Raw genomic sequence first — 22,330 nt, 5'->3', positions numbered from 1 at the left:
GTAACTAGCCATTGGACAGTGAGACACTAAGTATATCAGAAATTAAAGTAAGCCTTATCCCCATTCTTACTGTTTTCTTTCACGGAAGTAACCAAACATTTCTAAATGGTCAAAAAGACAAATGTAAAGTCAAGATGGATTTTTGGATGCTGAGAACTAAAACACTATTAATTTTCAATTGATTTCCACTTTTCAACTCCTCATATTCACAAACTTTTTCTTCTTCTTGAAAGAATTATATTTCTTAAAGCATGTCCTATGCAGTTTAAATTTTGCAAATTTTAAGCCACAATCACTATTACTATAGTGAATGTATAGCATATATATTACAGTATATGTATATATAATTAGAATGATATCAACAGAAAAATAAAAGTTTATATAAGGATAATGATGTGAAGAGCCTACTCATTGGAAAACACTTTGATGCTGGGAAAGATTGAGGGCATGAAGAGAAGGGGGCGACAGAGGATGAAATGGTTGAATGAGATGGTTGAGCAGACTTCACGAGATAGTGAAGGATAGGGAAGCCTGCTGTGCTACAGTCCATGGGGTAGCAAAAAGTTAGACATGAGTTAGTGACTAAACAAAAACAATGATATTAGAAAGTACACGTCACTTATCAGTATATTCCTTAATGGGAATCAGACAAGAGTATGTTTTGTTCTCATTGAGATCTGTCAATTTCATCTGACAGCCCACATAATTTGAGTCAGGGGACTATCATGTTAACCAGCATTAGATGTTTTGATTAGTCTGATAAATTCCAAAGTAGAGACAACATTCAAGCTGCAGTGAGACAATGAAGAATGTGATAGGGCATGTGGAAGTTGTATTTATTTAATATTAAAATTAGAACTCTGGATCGTTCAGACTTCTAAGTGAATTTTCAGCCTGAATAATCCATAATTGCTGCCTTGGATTAGTCCATCTAACTACATTAAGTTTCAAATGTCCCTTTTCATTTTACTCACCTATTGTAAGGTAGGTCTGTAATGATTCAAGGTGGCATCATGATATTTTATCAATCATCTTATTATGGTACTTTTACCATCTAGAAATATATTGATTATTCAATTAATAATTCTACTTGTAGTTCACTGCTCAATTATTATTTGCCTAATTCTGCTATAGTTGCCGTAACTGAAACAGGACAAATATAAAGAGTGATTTCTTCTGCTCTCAATGAACTTGTGATGTCTTAGACACAAAATAAAGACCTTTAAAAATTAGAGAAAAAGAATTTTTCTATGAGACCAAGAACTATATCTTTATTTTTCTGTCACTTCATTATAGCTGGTCCTTACTTTGAAATCACAATTAGCATTCAAAAAGTATTTGTTGATAGATGGTGACTAAGTAAGAATTTAATGGTATGATTTTACCTGAAATGTCAACTTCTTGCAATATCACTAATATTATGTCACTCATATTTAGAAAGAAACACGAATAACACAACAAAATCTTGCACAGAATTTATTTGCGTAGGTTTGCAATGTTTGCTACCTTCTACAGCCTGACCTTCATCAAATTCCCAAAACTCACTTCCCGTTCCATCCTCTACTCCCTATGCAATCTCAGATTGTGAAATTATGTCTGTGTCTCTGACTTACTCTTCCATATCAACCTGCTTCAATAAGTTTTGTTCACTAAACCTGAAATGTCTTATCTTCCAACATCCCTTTAATATCATCTTTCAAATCCACATTCAAGGTGTAGACATATAAGGATCCAAATTCACTTGTCTCGGGTCTTTCTAAAGAGTGTAGTTTTTACATTTTTTATAATGATCATCTCATTATTTCTTTCCCACTAGATCAGACAATTTGAATGTAAGAACTGTTACTGTTGCCTGTTTGTTTCTTACCCATTGTTCATTCACTTTATAGTTAAGGGCAATACAATATTGGGTAAAAATGGATCTAGCTTCTACTATAATGGAGCTTATAACTTAAAAGAGGCATTAATCAGATAACCACACAAATAAGTGCATAATCATGAGGTAAAATTAAATCATCTAAAAGAAAAAAAATCCTCAAAAAATAATAATAGCTCAGACTGGAAAGCTGAAACATTTGTTAAAGAATGTTTTTTTTTTTCTCTGTAAGCAATGTTTGAGAAGACAAGGCAGTCAAGGATTTTCATCTGAATTCTAATTTCAGTGAGAAGTGATTAGTCAAAAAACAAGGGGTTAATAAAATACATTTTTACAAGATTATGCTGGCTGCATAACAGTAAAAATTAAAACAGGGGTAAGTCTGACATAAAATTGACCGAAGGAGGAAAATTAGTTGGTTATTTTAGCAATTGGAAAGAGAGAAGTTGTTAGACTGAAACAGAATGTTGGTTGTGGACATGAAGGCAAGACAACTTTGAAAAATAACTTTGAAAGGCAACAATGAAGCTTGCTGGTAGACGGGAAATGCTGGGCATCATGGCAGACACCATCTGCTACATGCCCAGCTTACCGATACCTTATCATACCCAACACCCCAACATCTGCTCTTCACCCTACGTCTCAGCATGTGCTCCACCTCCTATGTTCCAATTCTTGTTCTAGGTCCAGCATCCCCTCATGGCCTGTATCCATAGTCCATTCCTCTTCAGCCTCCTTCTTCCCTTCCAATAGATTCTATCTTTTCCTGCTAATGACAGAGAGCAATGGTCTTAGAAAGGAAAACATCTCTTGCTTTGGGGCCAGGGCATAGACTGTGATTGTCTAATATTGATGACATCTAAATTATTTTTGTTTACTGATTGATACAGGGTGCCCATGGATAAAGTCTGGATAAAAAGATACAGACAAATGCCAACATGTTAGGGCTTCTAGGAAGGCATATGCTTTCCTAATATAACGTGACAAACTCAGCTGGCATCTTTCTTTCCCCCTTTTTCGCCCTTCCACATTTATATCAGTTTCCTATGACTGCTATGACATGACCATAAGCTTGGCGCCTTAAAATCGCACAGATTTATTATCTTACAGTTCTGGAGTTCAGAGGTCTGAAATGGGACTCACTGGGCTAAAATCATCTGGAGGTTCGAGGGAAAAATCTGTTAGTGTGTGTGTCTTCCCACATCCATAGAAGAAGTCACCCATATTCCCTTGATTCTTGGCTTCCTACCATCTATAAAGTTAGCATCTGCCAGGTGAATTGTTCTCACTCTGTATCACACTCCTTCCATCACGACTTCTCCTTCTGAATCTCCAGACTCTTTTTTACTCATAAGGACTCCGGTAGTTACAGTGGGTTTACCCAGATAACCCAGGATCATCTCTCCATCTCAAAATCTTTAACTTATTCCCATGTAAAAAGTCTTGTTTGCTATGCTAGGCAGCATTTCACAGGTTCTGACCGTGAGGACATGACCATCTTTGGAGAGGGGCATTTTTATCCCTACCACAGGGTTTTCTATTCTTAGCATGTCTGCCACAGCACAACAAGCACGAAGGAAAGACCATCCTCAAATGCAAGTACTATCTGGCCACTGGAAGGTTGTTCAGTTCAGTTTAGCTGCTCAGTCATGTCCAACTCTTTGCGACCCCATGGACTGCAGCATACCAGGCTTCCCTGTCCATCACCAACTCCCAGAGTTTACTCAAACTCATGTCCATCGAGTCAGTGATGCCAACCAACCATCTCATTCTCTGTCATCACCTTCCCCTCCCACCTTCAATCTTTCCCAGCATCAGGGTCTTCTCAAATGAGTCAGTTCTTTGCATCAGGTGGCCAATGTGTTGGAGTTTCAGCTTCAGCATCAGTCCTTCCAATGAATATTGAGGACTGATTTCCTTTAGGATAGACTGGTTGGATCTCCTTGCAGTCCAAGGGACTCTCAAGAGTCTTCTCCAACACCACAGTTCAAAAGCATCAATTCTTTGGCACTCAGCTTTCTTTATAGTCCAATTCTCACATCCATACCCAACTACTGGAAAAACCATAGCTTTGACTAGATGGACCTTTGTTGGCAAAGTAATGTCTCTGCTTTTTAATATGCTGTCTAGGTTGGTCATAGCTTTTCTTCCAAGGAGTAAGCACCTTTTAATTTCATGGCTGCAGTCACCATCTGCATTTTGGAGCCCAAGAAAATAAAGTCCCTCACTGCTTTCATTGTTTCCCCATCTATTTGCCATGAAGTGATGGGACCGAAAGCCATGATCTTAGTTTTCTGAATGTTGAGTTTTAAGCCAACTTTTCCTTCTCCTCTTTCACTTTCATCAAGAAGCTCTTTAGTTCTTCTTCGCTTTCTGCCATGAGGGTGGTGTCATCTGTATATCTGAGGTTACTGGTATTTCTCCCAGCAATCTTGATTCCAGCTTGTGATTCATGTGGCCCAACATTTCATCAGCCCAGATGGTTATTAGTAGATGTCTATTTCAGTGACATGGTAAACTCTTTTCTTATAGCTATTCACAGTAAGAAACATATTTTTATGCTAATAACCCACTATGTGTCACAGGCTTTCTTTTGAAAAAAGTATTGCCCTAAGAATAAAAATCATTTTAAGTTTTAAAATTCTGTATTTGTTTCTGTTTTATTCATACTGTACTGTACTTCATTTGAAATATGTAAACAAATCAGTGCTCACACTGAAACCACTTGTTAAAAGTCAAGTCAGTACCAAACTCCAGAAACATTTTGTCAGTCAGTTGCTACTTTCTGAAATTCCCCATTTTTCCACTGGAGATGCTGTTTCATTCTACTTTTTCCACTTTGTGTTTTCTTGTAACTGTCCTGCATCCTCTGTCCTCTAATTGTAGTCCTCTAACTGTAGTTACCTCAAGGAATTCTACTTTTTAAAATGTTGACCAGGATCTATAAAGAGAACTTCCTTTTACATCATGACCTACTACTACACCAGGCATAGTTGGTTCTCAACTCTAATTTTCTCAGTTAAATTTAAGAATAATTGTTATGTGGATTCAGAAATTCCATTCCTATTAGATGCCAACTGCTTTCTGTGCCAGAACCCACAGTCTTGCATTTGCTGAGGATTTATCCTAGACAATCATCTAATCTCTTTTCTGCATCATTGATTTTTTTCTTTCTACTGTATTATGCCCTAAACTTGTGTTCTCTTATGCCTGTCAAAACAGAAAGAAAGAAAAAAATAAAAAAAACCAAAAGGATCAATTTCCTTAATTACAAAGTCCCCTCCAGCTCTGCCAGTTTTCTTCTGCTACACCTAAAAGTTCTAGAATGAGAGACACATAACCACATCCTCCACTGTGTCAGCACCTTTCTCTGTTTACAATACTCTGACTGTACTTCATTGTTAGGAGCCCAGCTTTTGTCAAGCTGAAAGCAGCTAAGTGCGACGGCAGTTCTTTTCCTGTCTGTAAAATTTGAGATGCTTTCAACACAGTTTATCATTCTCTTCTATGCTCAAGGCTTTCTTCCCATGGCTTCAAGAACCCATCCTCTCCTTATTTTTCTCCTAGTCACTGACACTCTCTCATTTGCAGGGTTCTAAACCCTTTCCTGGATCCTTTACTCTTTTTCCATATACAAATATAGACTCTTGACTCAACCTAATCTCTGGATTTTAACCAGCGTAGAAATAGGATTGTCAAGTCTGAATCTCAAATTTTGAACTCTCTGGAACTACGACTTGTATAAGTAACTACAGAGTAGTCATCTCCAAATGTGTAAGAATTTTAGAGGTGCATATAGTCTAAAGATGTAGTTAAAGGATACCTTCTCAGTACCCTTTATTTTCTAAATGACAAAATTAACATCGAGAAAAAAAAAATGAGTGACCCAATTTCACACCAATTATCAGGCACAGATTAGAGATGCCTGTAACCCAGCACCATTAGCTACGCATTATTAGGACCAAAAAAAAAAAAAAAAAAGTGAATCAGGAGTGTAAGATTCCTTTTCTGTTTGCTGGGACAGTTCAATGTTGGCCAAAGTCCTATTATTCAGACCTCTGGCCCTCAAGCCCTGTGGTGGAGCTCACTCCATCCCATGCTGAGTAACACAGCAGAGGCTAAACTACATTGCCTTTCAACTTTCCCAAATAATTCAATCTGATGTGGCCATTTTCTTCTTTTCTCTCCCTGCACTGATGTACTTTAACATGTTCTCCAACCTGATTATATTTCAGTTTATTGATTAAAAATGACCAGTGGGATATTAAGTTCATGCCAAGTTAAGCATAATCACTTAGTGAATGATCACTTTTGTAGATAATCAACACTCCAGTGTCTGACTCTATAAATGATTCCATCAAATAGTTGCTGTTCATTCAGCGCTTACTGAGACTTAGATCGTTTATGCAAATTTCTAAAGCCTCAAGACTCAAAGCAGATTTCCAAAAATATTTGGATTGAACAATATAGTTTCTTCAACAGAACTGTCTTCATTGGCAAGCTTTTTAAAGATCAAAGAGAGATTTCAGCCTTTGACAACCAACATCTGAAGGTTTATATTAACTATTACAGAACACATTTTCCACATAACATTTTTTTCTCTGCCGAGTCTTCATGCATTAATGTTAATCATCAGAGTAAACAATTCAAAATGAGATTACAGCTAAAAATTGCAATGGCTAAACAAATTCTCCATGATCATGAGGATGACTCAATTAGAGCAAATTGCAGCTAAATGCAGGGCAGCAATGAGGGAAACAGGGAAATAGCAAGAGAAATTATCTGTATCAAAAACAAAGTTCTAATGCCAAAATATTTAAGAGTAGTGCAAAATGGTCTGGCTCAAGAAAATAAACCCAGCGCCAACGGTTTACAATCACAATGATCACAAATGCCAGGTATTTTGAATACTTAGCATTTTGGCTGCCAGATAGTTTACTAGGGAACAGCAATGATCTGAATGTAGACTGTGTATTGAAAAAATATTGCTTTTATTTTCCCCACAGCAATATCCAGCTCTAACTCTGTATGCTCTTTCATACCTACAAGCTTGAGAGAGCCTTTTTTACAAAGTGTCAGAGCATGAAAAGGACAGAAGTTCTGGGATTTAAACTTCATTGTTTATAGAATTAATGTATGACCACTTTGATTTTTGGTTGATCTTCTTTTACACAGGACAGGATTTGGCTCTAAAATTATTTTTATTATAAAAGGTAGAATTTTCAGGGAAGAAATATCCTAATGCCCTCATTTCATAATTTCAAATTCACAGACAATGGTCATTAAGCATCAGCCAACTCCAATCACCAGCCGGAGGGGGCCAAAGGCATGGCCCCCAGCCTCCTCTACCAGCTGCTGACAGATGGGGGACAGAGGAGAGAATTGTGCAGGGCAGGAAGCTTGCAGATGTCCCACAGATCAGTGCCTGGGTTCTTCTGGCATCTACCTTCACTTATTCTGAGATACTGATCTCAGGACAGGACAGGTGGGACGTGGCATTCTAAACAATTTTAGCTGGCAATAAAATAAAGGTCGGTGAAATTGTCAAAGAAGAACCAGAGCCTAAAGTGGTTAAATCCATAAAAACAATTCAAGAAAGCCAGACCTGGACAGCCGTTAAAATGGTAAATGTATTTATTCTGGAACTGTTGCCATAAGAAAACAAGATTTCAGTATAGAACTGAGCTCAGTTCTGAATACAGCATGGACATAGACCAAGGAAGTTCCTCACTGAGGAGTGGGGGGTGGGTTGGGGTGGGAGGTCTGCGGGAAGGACATCACTGAGAGCGAACAGCCGAGGTAAAAGGGAAATTCTGGTTTAACAGACTTCACCGGGACGCTAAGGGAAGGGCAGGGTGATCACCTATCATCTGGGGGATGAAGAATGCAATCACATACTGAGGGTGATCAGATATCGAGGGTAGTGTAGTGCTGTGTTAGTCGCTCAGCCTTGTCCGACTCTGTGACCCCACAGAATGTAGCCTGCCAGGCTCCTCTATCCATGGAATTTTCCCAGAAAGGATAAGGGAGTGGGATGCCATTTCCTCCTCCAGGGGATCTTTCCGACCCAGGGATCAAACCCTGGTCTTTACTATCTGAGCCACCAGGGATGGGAGGGTAAGGGATTGTTACTAGACTGACTTAGCAATGTTCCTGCTACAATTGTGTGATTCAAGCCCAAGAAAGATGGATGTATGATCGAGGACTGGAGCCTAAATCAAGTTTGGTTAAGGAGAGCGTCTTTGTCATAATTATTTTTTAACAAAAGAGGCCAAATTGTCTCTCATTCTCAAACCTTTTCCTTCTGCTTTCTTTTTGAGTATAAAGCTATGATTTTCCAACAGGATTGAGTCTTTCCATATTTGTATCTAAGCATTTAGAGCACAAAAGGTATTTGTTCACCATTCAATACATCAGATTAATTTTACCTTCAACTATTTTTAGCACCAAATTTCTTTGCATGTCCTTAGTCTCTATAGTCTGTGAATATATTTCATAGTTACACTTAATGATGTAAAAATAAAGGATAGTTTTTCCTATTTCCAGTATGACTAGAAAGACAATACACTGGTTTCTCTCACACTCAAAAATTAGTTTATGACTTTGTGGCAAGGCTTGAACTAAGGACATAATGTAACTTTTCCATAATCTCTCTGTGTTAGACTCCTAACCTCCCGAGTGGAGAATTCTGCCTGAATATATTTGAATAATTCCCCACACTCTTCACTTTGTTCAAACAGATCAAGCTCAAGTGTGTTTGGGTTGTTCACCCATTATATTAGGAAGCCTTAACTTAGGGTTAGGTTACTCAGAAATATTTTCTAAAGTAACTCAATTTTACAGGACTAGAGTGTACTTGGCGTTCATTTTATAGCTATGGAGAACATGTATTTCTAATTTCTACTTGATTGTTTTATTTTTCCCCATCATAACTGAGAATTTTAATTCTGTGTCTGAAGAATTATACCATACAGATTTCCCTCAAAGCCATTTGGTATAAAGTACACCTATTAGAAGCAAGCTGAGCATTTTGAATATATATTATTCATTTCTCAAGGGGACAGCCTTTCTCAGTAGATCATAATTTGAAGATCTACTACTACTGTGATTAATATGACTCCTCCCAATCAGTACCTGAAATAAATGTAAATAGCCTCAGTAAACCAATTATTTGAAGTTTGCATTTTAAAACCTTTCTACCAAGAAACCAAATATACAGTAAAAGATTACACAGCTCTGGCTGACAGATCCTCAGATGGATGGACCTATTACAGTCTATCCAAACAGGAAGGTCAGGTCACTCATTAAACCATGGTCAATAAAGATGGTGAGATAGGTTTTGTTCCAAGGACTGATAGCTAGATAATTTGACAAAAGGACAGGAAAGAATTGTGAAAAACCAGAAGATCAATGACTATTAATTTAAAGGCAACACATAGCCTAGAATGAAACCGTTTAGGTTGTTGTGTAGGATGATTACCATTTTCAATTAGCTGACATTTCACACAGCTTTGGGACCAAAGTAAAACAGCAACCCTCGGCGTCTAATCTCAGCTCTGCCTCTTGTCACTGATCTCCTGGTGCTGCTTCAAAGGCAAACCCAATAGTTTGTGAGCAATGGCTTTCTTTGTCATAAATAGCAAGAACTGCAGCGAGTTCAAAGGAAGTTCAAGTGATATACACACTTAGACAAAATACCTCATGCTAATACTTCCCCGAGTGAGTGATTATTTTTTCCTGGCCATTTCACTAATAAATATGTGCTTTTGATGCAATAGGGCACTAATTTTATTGTATTATGATGATACTATAAAAAATACAAGGGAAGTAGATATTCCAATATGCAGATTTCTATCCTATCAGTATGTATATAATTTACATAATCACTTTCCCCCCTGCTATATTGTAATACTGAAATATTCACTTTCATTTACCTAATATCATGTTTGAAATTTGAAAGTATTATAAAATATTTTAGTTTAAAATAAATCAGCCATTTCCTACTTGAAATAAGATCCTCTAATTTGTTTAAGAGAACATGTAATAATACCAAAGCAGGTCATTTGCTTTGGAAAGTTCATTCAGCACCAGGCCATTAGTCCAGAGACACAGGTTTGATGCTAGTCTGTTTTGTGGCTGGTATGATGTGTACCTCTACCAAAGATATAAATCACACAGTTGGAGAGACACAGGGTAAGAAAATGTGAATACAGCATTACAACCATCACTCTTGAAACACAAAACTTAAAAGTCCATCTCTTACTTATGGTCATTTTTCAGTAACATCATGTCTGCATTTGAATGATATTGAGATACTGGTAATAACTGAAATCAGACACTTATGAAAATATTTTAAAAGGTTCAGCCATGGTAAAGATCCAGACACCTGAAGAAATCATGTGCTATATACTTTCCAGACAACAATCCATGGAATCTAGATGGGAAATGCTGCTCTGATCTACTCTGTAATTGTTAGAAACATCACAGGTGTCTCTTTTTGACAGTTTTTCTTTAACAGGCAAATGGTCAATATTTTAGGTCCATCTTTTCTTTTGATTCAGCTATGGTTTGAATGTTTGTGTTCCCCTAAAATTCAAATTATGAAATCCTAACCCCCAAAGTAAAAATACATATGAGAGTTGACCCGTCCTGAATGAGATTAGGGCTTTTATAAGAGTTCCCAAAGCACAATCTTCCCCCTTATGCCATGTCAGGTCATAGTAAAAAGATGACTGTCTAGGAAATAGGTCCTCAGACACTGAATACACCTGCTCCTTGATCTTGGACTTTCCAGTCTTCAGAACTATGAGAACTGTATTTCTGCTGTTTATAAGGCACTCAGTTTATATCAGCAGCTCGAAAAGACCAAGGTTATCAATGAAATTGTCTAAGTATGCAGAATCAATCATAAACAAGCCACTTTCCAACTGTATTGCTATGTTCACACGAGACTTTTGAATTGCACAGTAATTTTATATGCTTCTTAAGATTTTAATTTCACACCCTTCCGAGCCATGATTATATTGTCAATTAAGTAAGCCATTAACAAAATTGGAGAATCCTTAGACATAACACTGAAACACAAGTTACAATTAATTCACTTGACAATGTCTGAAATGCTTCCACTCACAAGATTTATCTTACTATATCTCAAGTCATCTATGCCTTTTTTGTCCCCTTTTAATTCACCTACAACAAAAGTAGAGCAATTTAAAATCTAAGAAGTAAACGTGTGTTAAACCTTTGATGTGTTGAATAGTATTATTCTATGGATCATATTCTCTTACCCTCTGAACAAGTTACATTATTTAGAGTAATTGTCAAGAGATATTTGAATCTTTTATATAAAAGCCCCTGAGGAATTCTGAGGGCTTTTTATAAGAAAAAAATGTGCCCATACTTACTGAGAAACTTTAGGTGAACTAATGTACATTTAACCTACACAACCACCTCACTATCTTGAAACCTCCACCAGGCCAGAAACAATGTAAAGTTTTGCTCAAAATTATATTTCAACCATCCAGGAACATGCCTAAAAAGAGAAGAGACTTTCAATAAATCTTCTTACAAAGGGAAGAAGACAAAAATAAAAGTGAAACTTAGTATTATTATACTCATCTTAATGATAAAAAAAAAGCTGAAACAAAGAGAATAAATAACTTTCTCAAGACCATATTGTGAGAAAGGAATGGGCCTAGAATTCAAATTCTGATCTGTCGGCATCTAAAACTCAGGCTTCCTACACTAAAATACTCTCCCTTTATACGTGGTTTCCAGTAGTCATGTACAGATATGAGAGTTGGACCTTAAAGAAGGCTGAGCATCAAAGCATTGATGCTTTTGAACTGTGGTGTGGGAGAAGACTCGAGAGTCCCTTGGACGAGAAGGAGATCAAACCAATCAACCATAAAGGAAATCAACCCTGAGTATTCATTGGATGTACTGATGCTAAAGCTAAAGCTTCAATACTTTGGCTACTTGATGTGAGGAGCAGACTCATTGGAAGAGACCCTGATGCTCGCAAAGACTGAAGACATGAGGAGAAGGAGATGACAGAGGATGAAATTGTTGGATGGCATCACTAACTCAGTGGTCATGAGTTTGAACAAATTCTGGGAGTTGGTGAAGGACAGGGAAGCCTGATGTGCTGCAGTCCATGGGATCACAAAGATTAAGATGTGACTTAGCGAATGAACAACAAATATGTGGTTATATAACTTTCCATTTTCAAAACCTTGCCCATAATTGCATGCATGCTCGCCACCAGCTATGAGGGTCAAAATCACTTGTAATCTGAGTCAGAAGAGAAAGATAATTGAACAGATATTCTGAAAAAATATTTGTGCATCTTTTATGTTCTATGGGAACAGAACCACCTATTCTGGGAAGATTGGAAAAGGTGAGTACTTACTTCAGCCCCCAGTTGCACAGTCAGCATCTCACGGTGGATCAAGTATATAAATGCCTGTTCTTCTTCACTGTGCTCTAACACACAGACATTCACACACATCATCACTAATGTCATTTTTTAGATAACCAAATACTCATAAAATTGTGTTAACATCTCAGCAAAAGAACTCATTAACACCTGCAACTCCATGAAATCTTCCCAATTACTCAGTATTTTTTTTTAAATAACTGCCTATCAGTCAACTAGGTTTTCATGCTCTGAATATTGTGTTCACCCCTTATGATCCATGCAACCCAAGGTCTCTCAGGTTCCAGTCCTGGCTGGTGCATCTATAAGTAGGGAGAGATGAATAACCAAATGACTTCACTGCTCGTCTGGAGCATCCCTTTCTATTCTGATGCTTGGAAAGTACCTGTCACTCTACCTCCGTGCTGTTCCCCACGAGAGCATATTCCAGGTTAAAGTTAATCTATAGGTTGGACAAAAATGCCTTCACTGCTTCCTTTCAGTAAAGCTCAGAGAAAAACTGGTATCTAAAGATATGTTTAAAAAGCACCATTGAAGAAAATATAATAAAAATAATTAAGGGAATATAAATGAATAAATGAGTTTAGTTTACTTATTCCTAGTCTCCCTTTGAAAACTTACTTCTGGATCTCACTTCCATATCACTTCCTACCCCTGGGTCAGAGCAATGGCCAACCTTTAGCCCCAACAAAGCATGGCCGCCATTAAGGACACTGAGGCCAGTGGGTCAGCCCAGCTGCAGGGAGAGGCTCCTTTGTGTCTCCCATCATGCGACAGTTAGTCTCCATTACTTAACTGTCCCAACGCAGAGCCAGTAAGGAGAGGCTTCTTCACCAACCTGCCTCCCTCCATTTTAATCTCTCACCAAAAGAACTAGCCTCTTCTCTTACATGATCGGTAGTACTTTAATAGTAAGAATAGACGTTCTCTGTCAAACTCCTAACATCCAGAGAGCCAAATAAGTCCTTCACCATCCTTTCAATACATAAAGACCCTGATGTTTATACACACACGTTAACAGAATGTCCCTGTGCCACTGTGAAGACTGAAGCTGCATCATCTGAGGCTTTCAGACGTAACCTGTGCTTAGTCTTCAGTCATGTCCAACTCTTTGCAACCCCACGGTCTGTAGCTCACCAGGCTCCTCTGTCCATGGGAACTCTCCAGAAAAGAATACTAGAGTGGGTTGCCATGTCCTCCCTCCAGGGGATCTTCCCAGCCCAGGGATTGAACCCAGGTCTCCCTCATTGCAGGCGGATTCTTTACCGACTGAGCCACCAGGAAAGCCCTACCTACAATGATCAGACCTGCTTACGATGATCACAATGACCTTTTTTTAAGTGGTATAAGAATGATTAGAATGAGAAAGCTACTGCTCCGCAGTGGTCAAGAGAGGAAGATGCTGAATAGAGAGGTCAGCCAAGCACATTATCTTCCATATCATGTTTCTCTATTGTTCATCTCTCTCTTCTCAGAATCTTCCCTTTCCTCTTCTCAGATACAGCAGGCAATGGCACCCCACTCTAGTCCTCTTGCCTGGAAAATCCCATGGGCAGAGGAGCCTGGTCGGCTGCAGTCCGTGGGGTCGCTAAGAGTCGGACACGACTAAGCAACTTCACTTTCACTTTTCACTTTCATGCATGGCATGAAAGGAAATGGCAACCCACTTCAGTGTTCTTGCCTGGAGAATCCCAGGGATGGGGGAGTCTGGTGGGCCGCCGCCTATGGGGTCGAACAGAGTCAGACACAACTGAAGCGACTTAGTAGCAGCAGCAGCTTCTCAGTATACTTTAGGGCTACAGTCAATCATGTTCAGATAAAAGAAGGAAACAGGTAGAAAATGGGAGAAGGCAATGGCACCCCACTCCAGTACTCTTGCCTGGAAAAATCCCATGGACAGAGGAGCCTGGTAGGCTACAGTCCATGGGGTCGCTAAGAGTCGGACACGACTGAGCGACTTCACTTTTCACTTTCGTGCACTGGAGAAGGGAATGGCAACCCACTCCAGTGTTCTTGCCTGGAGAATCCCAGGGACGGGGGAGCCTGGTGGGTTGCCGTCTATGGGGTCGCACAGAGTCGGACATGACTGAAGCGACTTAGCAGCAGCAGCAGCAGGTAGAAAATATAGCTGAAAATCAATATCCTGTTCAATTTAATAAAACACAACTTTGAACTCCATGCAATCTTCTTTGAAATACAAATTGATTTATTCAACACATATTTATCTTATCTGTTGTAAAAGATACCTCTTTTTATATGACCATTTCATATGTATCCACCTTTATTCTCAAGAATTAAAAGCAATCTTTAAACATGCCCCATGGTGGAGTAAAAAATAAATAGGCTGAATTATTTAGTTCAAGTTCAGGGGAAAATGACTGTTTCAAAATTATTAAGAACTCAAAAGCTCTTCTGGTACTATAATATCAGCCTTTTTTTTTTTAGTATTGTATCGGTTTTGCCGTACATTGACATGAATCCACCATGGGTGTACATGTGTTCCCCTTTCAGAAGCCCCCTCCCACCTCCCTCCCCATCCCATCCCTCTGGGTCATCCCGGTGCGCCAGCCCTGAGCACCCTGTATCATGCATCGAACCTGGACTGGCGATTCGTTTCACATATGATAACTTACATGCTTCAGTGCCATTCTCCCATATAATCCCGCCCTCGCCCTTTCCCATAGAGTCCAAAATACGTTTTATACATCTGTGTCTCTTTTGCTGTCTCACGTACAGGGTTATCTTTACCAATTTACTAAATTCCATACATATGCATTAGTATACTGTATTGGTGTTTTTCTTTCTGGCTTACTTCACTCTGTATAATAGGCTCCAGTTTCATCCACCTAATTAGAACAGATTCGAATGTATTCTTTTTAGTGGCTGAGTAATATTCCATTGTGTATATGTACCACAGCTTCCTTATCCATTCGTCTGCTAATGGACATCTAGGCTGCTTCCATGTCCTGGCTATTATAAACAGTGCTGCGATGAACATGAATTGAAAGAGACACGTGTACCCCAATGTTCATCGCAGGCTTTCTTTTATTTAGTATCTCAACTCATTTCTGATAGTTCTCAAATATTCACTGTACTATACTATGAATTCAGTTTTAATATTCTTAAGATACTTTGTCATGACAGAAAAGAAATAGAATTCTTTTAATTTAAGTAATAATAATATTTAAGTATGGGTTGTAAGTTGAGGTTGTAAGTTGAGGCATCTGATTCAGTGGTCTTGTGTGATATGAATTATTATAAGCCATGACATCATTACTTTTAAATAATACCATTAACCCCTAAATTTTCCACCATTGCCATTGATTATAAATTCAGGGCTATTCAAGAGATGCAGGGAATATGGCCTTAAACATGGAAGTTAGGAGCAAGTCAACAAATGTGTACTCGGTGTCTGCCTTGAGTGTTTGTGCTCAGTCACACAGCTGTGTCTGACTCTTTTTGACCCCGTGGAATGTAGCCCTCCAGGCTCTTTTGTCCGTGGGATTTTTCAGGCAAGAATAGAGAGTGTGTTGCCATATAGTGCTACCCAAAAGCATGACTATATAGTAATGAGTTAAATTCTAAAATGACTTAAAATTCTATACTCCAATTCACAAATTATATAATGTGGAACAGATAGTACGTGCCCTATAAAGGAAATTAGGAAGTAAGAATTTTAAGTCTTGGTCATAATGCTCACTATCTGAGAGGCCCTAGATAAATGATATAACCTTTCTGTTATTTATTTTACAGATGAGAAAACAAAGGTTTGAACTAGTCAACTTCCAAATCTCCTTTCAACTTTCATATCCTGTGATTAGGTAATATTGTAATGTGCTGTGCCATGCAATAACAGCATTAAAAATGGTATAAAAGTTTAGGGAGGACAGAAACCTTATGATAACCTGTTTGAATGTTTAAATGATGTAATAAACATTTTTTAAACAAAATTAGCAACATCTGTTCACTGAAACTACAAATATATGTTGCCAAGTTCTGTACAGCTTGCCCTGTATCACACACTGGAAAATCAAGAATGAGTAAAGAAACAGTTAAATAAACAGTTTGAAGGCAGAGTGTTGATTCGTGTAATAGAGACAGGACACTATGAACACATTTCTGAACCACAAGGTGAAGTCACTGAAACTGGCTCTCTGAAGGAAGTGAGCTGAAGCAAACACTGAAGGAACAGCAAGGCAGGTGAAAGCAGCAGGTGGCTTTTCCAGGTGGACAGGGCGTGGATACAGGATGATACCCTGTGGTTTTCAGAGCACCGTGAGGAGTTCGGAATGGCTGGAGCATGATTGCAAAGATGGTGAAGGCGCTCAGCCAGCTCTGCTGTATCCTTCCATTAAACCACAAGTAGGCTGCTTGTGTGTTTCATGAATCCTTTGTATGGACAAACACGGTATAAGAAATCCAGCTAATCACCGTTCCTGTAAAAGTACGGAAGGCTTTATTTTGTAAATAAGCATACTTCCCAAATAATTATGTTTACCACAAGTTCCAGTTTATTGACATCCCTGTCTCTGCTCAGAATCGAGGAAGTCCCCAGTTCATGTCTCTTTGCTGTGTTTCAGATCAGATATTCTGCTTACCTAATACAGATTAGCAGAAATTGAAAAAGGCCAGTGGCTCTCTCTCTCCCCAACCTAACAAAGGCTATTTAGATCTGCATTTCAAACAATCAACACTCTGTCCTAGAGTGAGACAGACCTTTTGTATGTCCCCATGCACTTATCATAGATCTTTATTTAAACGTTTCTCTTGTGAAGTTGTAATTTGCTATTTACAGGCTTGTTTCCCTTGAAGGGAAGCCATAGCTTTGTATTCTCAAGTTTGTAGCACCTGGAATCTTGTTTAGATGAATCTATGAATCCAAAACTGAAGCAACCGATTTATTACTGACCCCTCCCCCAGGTAGTACATTATTTCTGCCTTGAAAACTTGGATTTCACAATATCAATATTATCTCTGAAACACTTAAACTTTTTTTATTTTAATAACCTATAGAGATAAAAAAGTGAGAGAATTAAGCTAGAAACATTAGTTTTAATTTATGACAGAAGAATAAATACTGAGCTCTCAAGCGCAGTTTATTTCTTTGTATTTTTACTGGATGCCTCATATTCCAACATATGTGTGCCTCTCACCAACATAATTCAAGGCTGTTTAAATATTCTGCTACTGACAGCTGTTCAAACTGCATATACTTTCTTCATTGAAGAAATATATTTTGGAGAGAAATTTAATGTCTAGAATTTTCTATGGTGTTTCCAAAACTAAGTCTGTGTGCATGCCAAGTCACTTTAGTCATGTCAAACTCTGTGTGATCCCATGGACTGTAGCCCACCAGTCCCCTCTGTCCATGGGATTCTCCAGGCAACAATACTGGAGTGGGTAGCCATGCCCTCCTCCAGAGGATCTTCCTGACCCAAGAATTGAACCTGCATCTCTTAAGTCTCCTGCACTGGCAGGAGGGTTCTTTATCACCAGCACCACCCTTGAATCCCTGAAAAAACTAAGTCTACTTTCAGGCAAAACTGAGTAGCAGGTAACCTAGCAGTTAGGGCCACCAAGTGGCTCAATATTAAAGAATCTGCCTGCCAATGCAGGAGTCACAGGTTTGACCCCTAGGTCAGGAAGATCTCCTGGAGAAGGAAATGGCAACCCACTCCAGTATTCTTGCCTGGAAAAATGCACAGACTGAGAAGCCTGGCAGGCTACAGTCCATGGGGTCACACAGAGTCAGATATGACTTAGTAACTGAACAACAGCAACCCAGCAGATATGAACATGACAGCAGATATAGGGTGCTGACTTTTCTACATTGGGGTGCTGAGTAACTTATTTTACCTCATTGGGTTTCAGTCCTTCACCGATAAAATGCAGACAAATAATAGAACCTGATTCATATTTATTTTGTATGTATGTATGTGAGAATTAAATAGAAGAATGTGCAACATGTATGTAGAACAGTAACCAATACGTAATAAATGCTCAATCTATTCATCTATTGGGACTGCCTTTTCTCTATAGACTTGTATTTAGGAATAAGCATATGGAACTAAGAAGAAAAAAAGTTCTAGCCAGACTCACTTATAAGCATAAAATTAGATTTTTATACACCTGTGTGCTTAGATCTCCAGTTTGAGTACTCAGGAGTCATTCTGTGCTTTCTTTCAAAGGTGAGTTTCTGTTTGTAATCCCTTCCCTCTCTTTATTTGCAAATAACACCAATCATGCCTGAAAAACTCAGATGATAAAGGTGAAATGTTTCAAGGTCCTTATTAGCTCTCCAAGCAGTCTTATGATGTTCAAATAACTTCTAAGAGTTTCTTCAAAAGCCACTTAGGAAAGCCTGGCTCATATAACACATCACAAGGCATTATTGACAGATGGAAACTGGAATTGCTGTCCTCCCATTGGGAAATCGAGCCCTCTTTTCTCGGCTTTTATTAGAAAGGACAGCCCTGAGCAGCTTGAAGCCTGCATAGCATGGTGGGCGTCAAACCTTCAATTAACACCTCATATTCAGTACCCTCTTGTATCTTCTCAATTGAACCCAAGTGTAATCTGCCTCACTTTCAGAAGGAAAAATGCTCTACTCACTGAAAATTTGATCTTTACTTGATGGTGTTTATGCCAGCTTTATTATTTTTGACTTTAACTCAATATCCCACGTCAGGAACCACAGAATTTCCAGGGAACACCATCCTGCTATGGACCACTGTCTCAACCTTCAGGGACAGACTGACCAAGAGTGAAATAAAATGTTATCACTTTTTTCTTACTCCGTCATTGGCTTTTGATAGAAGAAAAATCAGCTATGGTCAAAAGCCCTGGCTGTTATTGTTTCAAAAACTGTACATTTTATGACCATTGTTAAGACTCAGATGTAGCAAGAATAGTATACTGAAAGAACAGATCAAAACCTCAAGTGATATATTATAAACTATTGTTTTAATCTTGTATTGTTTAATTTACACTATAATGGTCTGAGACTATTTAGAGATGAACTGAATGCATGATCTTCTGTAAAAGTAAACAGGGAGATGAGTCTTTATTAGCTGATGGCATGATTTTATACACAAAAACTAGGACAGAATCATAGTTATCAATCTAACGCTTATTTTTGGTATCATTAAAATCACTGTTTGCCAAAGCATTCTAAGTAAATTTGTCCAGTTATGCAAGGCTCCTTCACCACTGAAATTATCTTAGTGGTCACAAAGGGAGACTTTACTGTTTAAGATGAATGTTTAAGGATCATCACTGGGCTAAAGATTTGTAATAAAAATCCCTCTGCCAAACACTTGCCAAATACTCAGGCATTTTTTTAATCAGCTGTTTTTCAAAAGTTGCAGTGAAATCAAAATGACTTTTTGAGGGAAAAAAACAACAGAGTTTTGCCTGAAGGAATCTCAGTGATTCAATCCATGTAGAAATGAGGTAGCCATCCACCTCAGGAAAAATAGATAAATAAATCATGGTTGGGTTTTCAAGTCTCAGAACAGTGTTGATTCTCTATAAACTCATCTAATTTGTAAAGTATATAGAAAATCTCCCTCTGAGTATGACAAAATACAAACACTAAGTCAAGTCAAATCACACTATCAAATTGTTTGACATCCAACTAATAATTCATGTTGGAATAAATTTCACTTGGCCTACTTTAAAGCAAAAGCTACTCTTCTCTTTTTCTTAATAATCTGTATTTCACTCATATGTGAGACTATTTCATCAGAAGCAATATTACATTAGAGTTTCTAGAATAGTAGCATAAAAATTGCCCATATTTGTTATAAAATTGCCATTAATAACGTATGCATCTGTACAATGTGTATTCCATGTCTCAAATAAAGGTTCACATGAGAATTTTATTTTAGAATTGATTGCATAGTAAATTGTGTTTGACCTTCAAAAACCTGATAGTCCTTCTACTGTTTGGAGGAGAATAAATGTGCCAATTCTGGCATCCCTCCTTATATTGGTTTCTGAGAAACACAGGAGTGAATATGCCATCTGTTACAATCACTTTACTAATCATTGTTATCAGCATATTTGCCTCTTTCCATTATGCTTATCTTGAACACAAATAACATTTAAATAGTTATGTATATATAACAATTATATTTAGATATATAAATTTATATGTAAATATGTACATAAATATAATCCTCCTCAAATAATTTTTGCCAAGGGATAGAGTACGAAAGGTGATGCTATAAAAGTGCTGCACTCGATATGCCAGCAAATTTGGAAAACTCAGCAGTGGCCACAGGACTGGAAGAGGTCAGTCTCCGTTCCAATCCCAAAGAAAGGCAATGCCAAAGAATGCTCAAACTACCGCACAACTGCACTCATCTCACATGCTAGTAAAGTAATGCTCAAAATTCTCCAAGCCAGGCTTCAGCAATACATGAACCGTGAACTTCCAGATGTTCAAGCTGGTTTTAGAAAAGGCAGAGGAACCAGAGATCAAATTGCCAATATCCGCTGGATCATCTAAAAAGCAAGAGAGTTCCAGAAAAACATCTATTTCTGCTTTATTGACTATGCCAAAGCCTTTGCCTTTGTGGATCACAATAAACTGTGGAAAATTCTGAAAGAGATGGGAATACCAGACCATCTGACCTGTCTGAGAAACCTGTATGCAGGTCAGGAAGCAACTGGACATGGAACAACAGACTGGTTCCAAATAGGAAAAGGAGTACGTCAAGGCTGTATATTGTCACCCTGCTTATTTAACTTATATGCAGAGTACATCATGAGAAACGCTGGGCTGGAAGAAACACAAGCTGGAATCAAGATTGCCGGGAGAAATATCAATAACCTCAGATATGCGGATGACACCACCCTTATGGCAGAAAGTGAAGAACTAAAGAGCCTCTTGATGAAGGTGAAGGAGGAGAGTGAAAAAGTTGGCTTAAAGCTCAACGTTCAGAAAACTAAGATCATGGCATCTGGTCCCATCACTCCATGGGAAATAGATGGGGAAACAGTGGAAACAGTGTCAGATTTTACTTTTTTGGGCTCCAGAATCACTGCTGATGGTGACTGCAGCCATGAAATTAAAAGACGCTTACTCCTTGGAAGGAAGGTTATGGCCAACCTAGATAGCATGTTTAAAAGCAGAGACATTACTTTGCCAACAAAGGTCCGTCTAGTCAAGACTATGGTTTTTCCAGTGGTCATGTATGGATGTGAGAGTTGGACGGTGAAGAAAGCTGAGCGCCGCAGAATTGATGCTTTTGAACTGTGGTGTTGGAGAAGACTCTTGAGAGTTTCTTGGACTGCAAGGAGATCCAATCAATCCATCCTAAAAGAGATCAATCCTGGGTGTTTATTGGAAGGTCTGATGTTGAAGCTGAAGCTCCAATACTTTGGCCACCTCATGCGAAGGGTTGACTCATTGGAAAAGACCCTAATGCTGGGTAGGATTGGGGGCGGGAGGAGAAGGGGACGACAGAGGATGAGATGGTTGGATGGCATCACCGACTCGATGAACATGGGTTTGGGTAGACTCCGGGAGTTGGTGATGGACAGAGAGGCCTGGCGTGCTGCAATTCATGGGGTCGCAGAGAGTCGGACACGACTGAGCGACTGAACTGAACTGAGAGTACCAACATACAAATATTTATTGGGTATAATTTTAATTCTATCATGATGTACTATAAATTAAATGCTTTAATGGGACTTTCAGAAGTTTCTGTTTCTACTACTAATGATATGTATATTTGCAATACATAGCTTCAAATTTTTCCATGGTTCTAAATGGACTATGTTTTATACCACACAGGTTGCAATGTACAGTTGTAGAGGTTGTGCACTGCTCAATTCCAGAGGCACTACTAATCTCATAGTCTAAGTAAATAGCACCTCTTCAGCTTGTCCCCTGCATAAGCACTGTGACTAAATGTTGGCCCCATCATGTCTAAGTGCACAGCTCTCCAAAGAAACTCGATGAGATTGTAATGTATGAAGGCATTCTTGACTCTGAATCCATCGCTAAA

General features: G+C 38.5%; 1 protein-coding gene and 1 long non-coding RNA gene across 2 annotated transcripts in view; both read right to left on the bottom strand.

The window, feature by feature from the left end:
* Positions 1-22,330, bottom strand: part of GPC5 (glypican 5) — a 1,454,838-nt gene that overhangs the window by 398,320 nt on the left and 1,034,188 nt on the right. The gene's annotated exons all lie outside the window — the stretch shown is intronic.
* Positions 2,744-7,491, bottom strand: LOC145530212 (uncharacterized). The gene is made up of 2 exons (XR_014071562.1): positions 4,105-7,491; positions 2,744-3,018 (listed from the first exon to the last, which is right to left on the bottom strand). It is a non-coding gene; the product is annotated as an uncharacterized LOC145530212 (long non-coding RNA).

The sequence above is a fragment of the Giraffa tippelskirchi genome, chromosome 12 (genome assembly GCF_054371585.1).
Source record: "Giraffa tippelskirchi isolate mGirTip1 chromosome 12, T2T-mGirTip1v1.2.pri, whole genome shotgun sequence".
Lineage (NCBI taxonomy): Eukaryota > Metazoa > Chordata > Mammalia > Artiodactyla > Giraffidae > Giraffa > Giraffa tippelskirchi.
The sequence above is the reverse complement of the archived record's forward strand: the minus strand, read 5'-3'. Positions and strand labels throughout refer to the sequence as shown.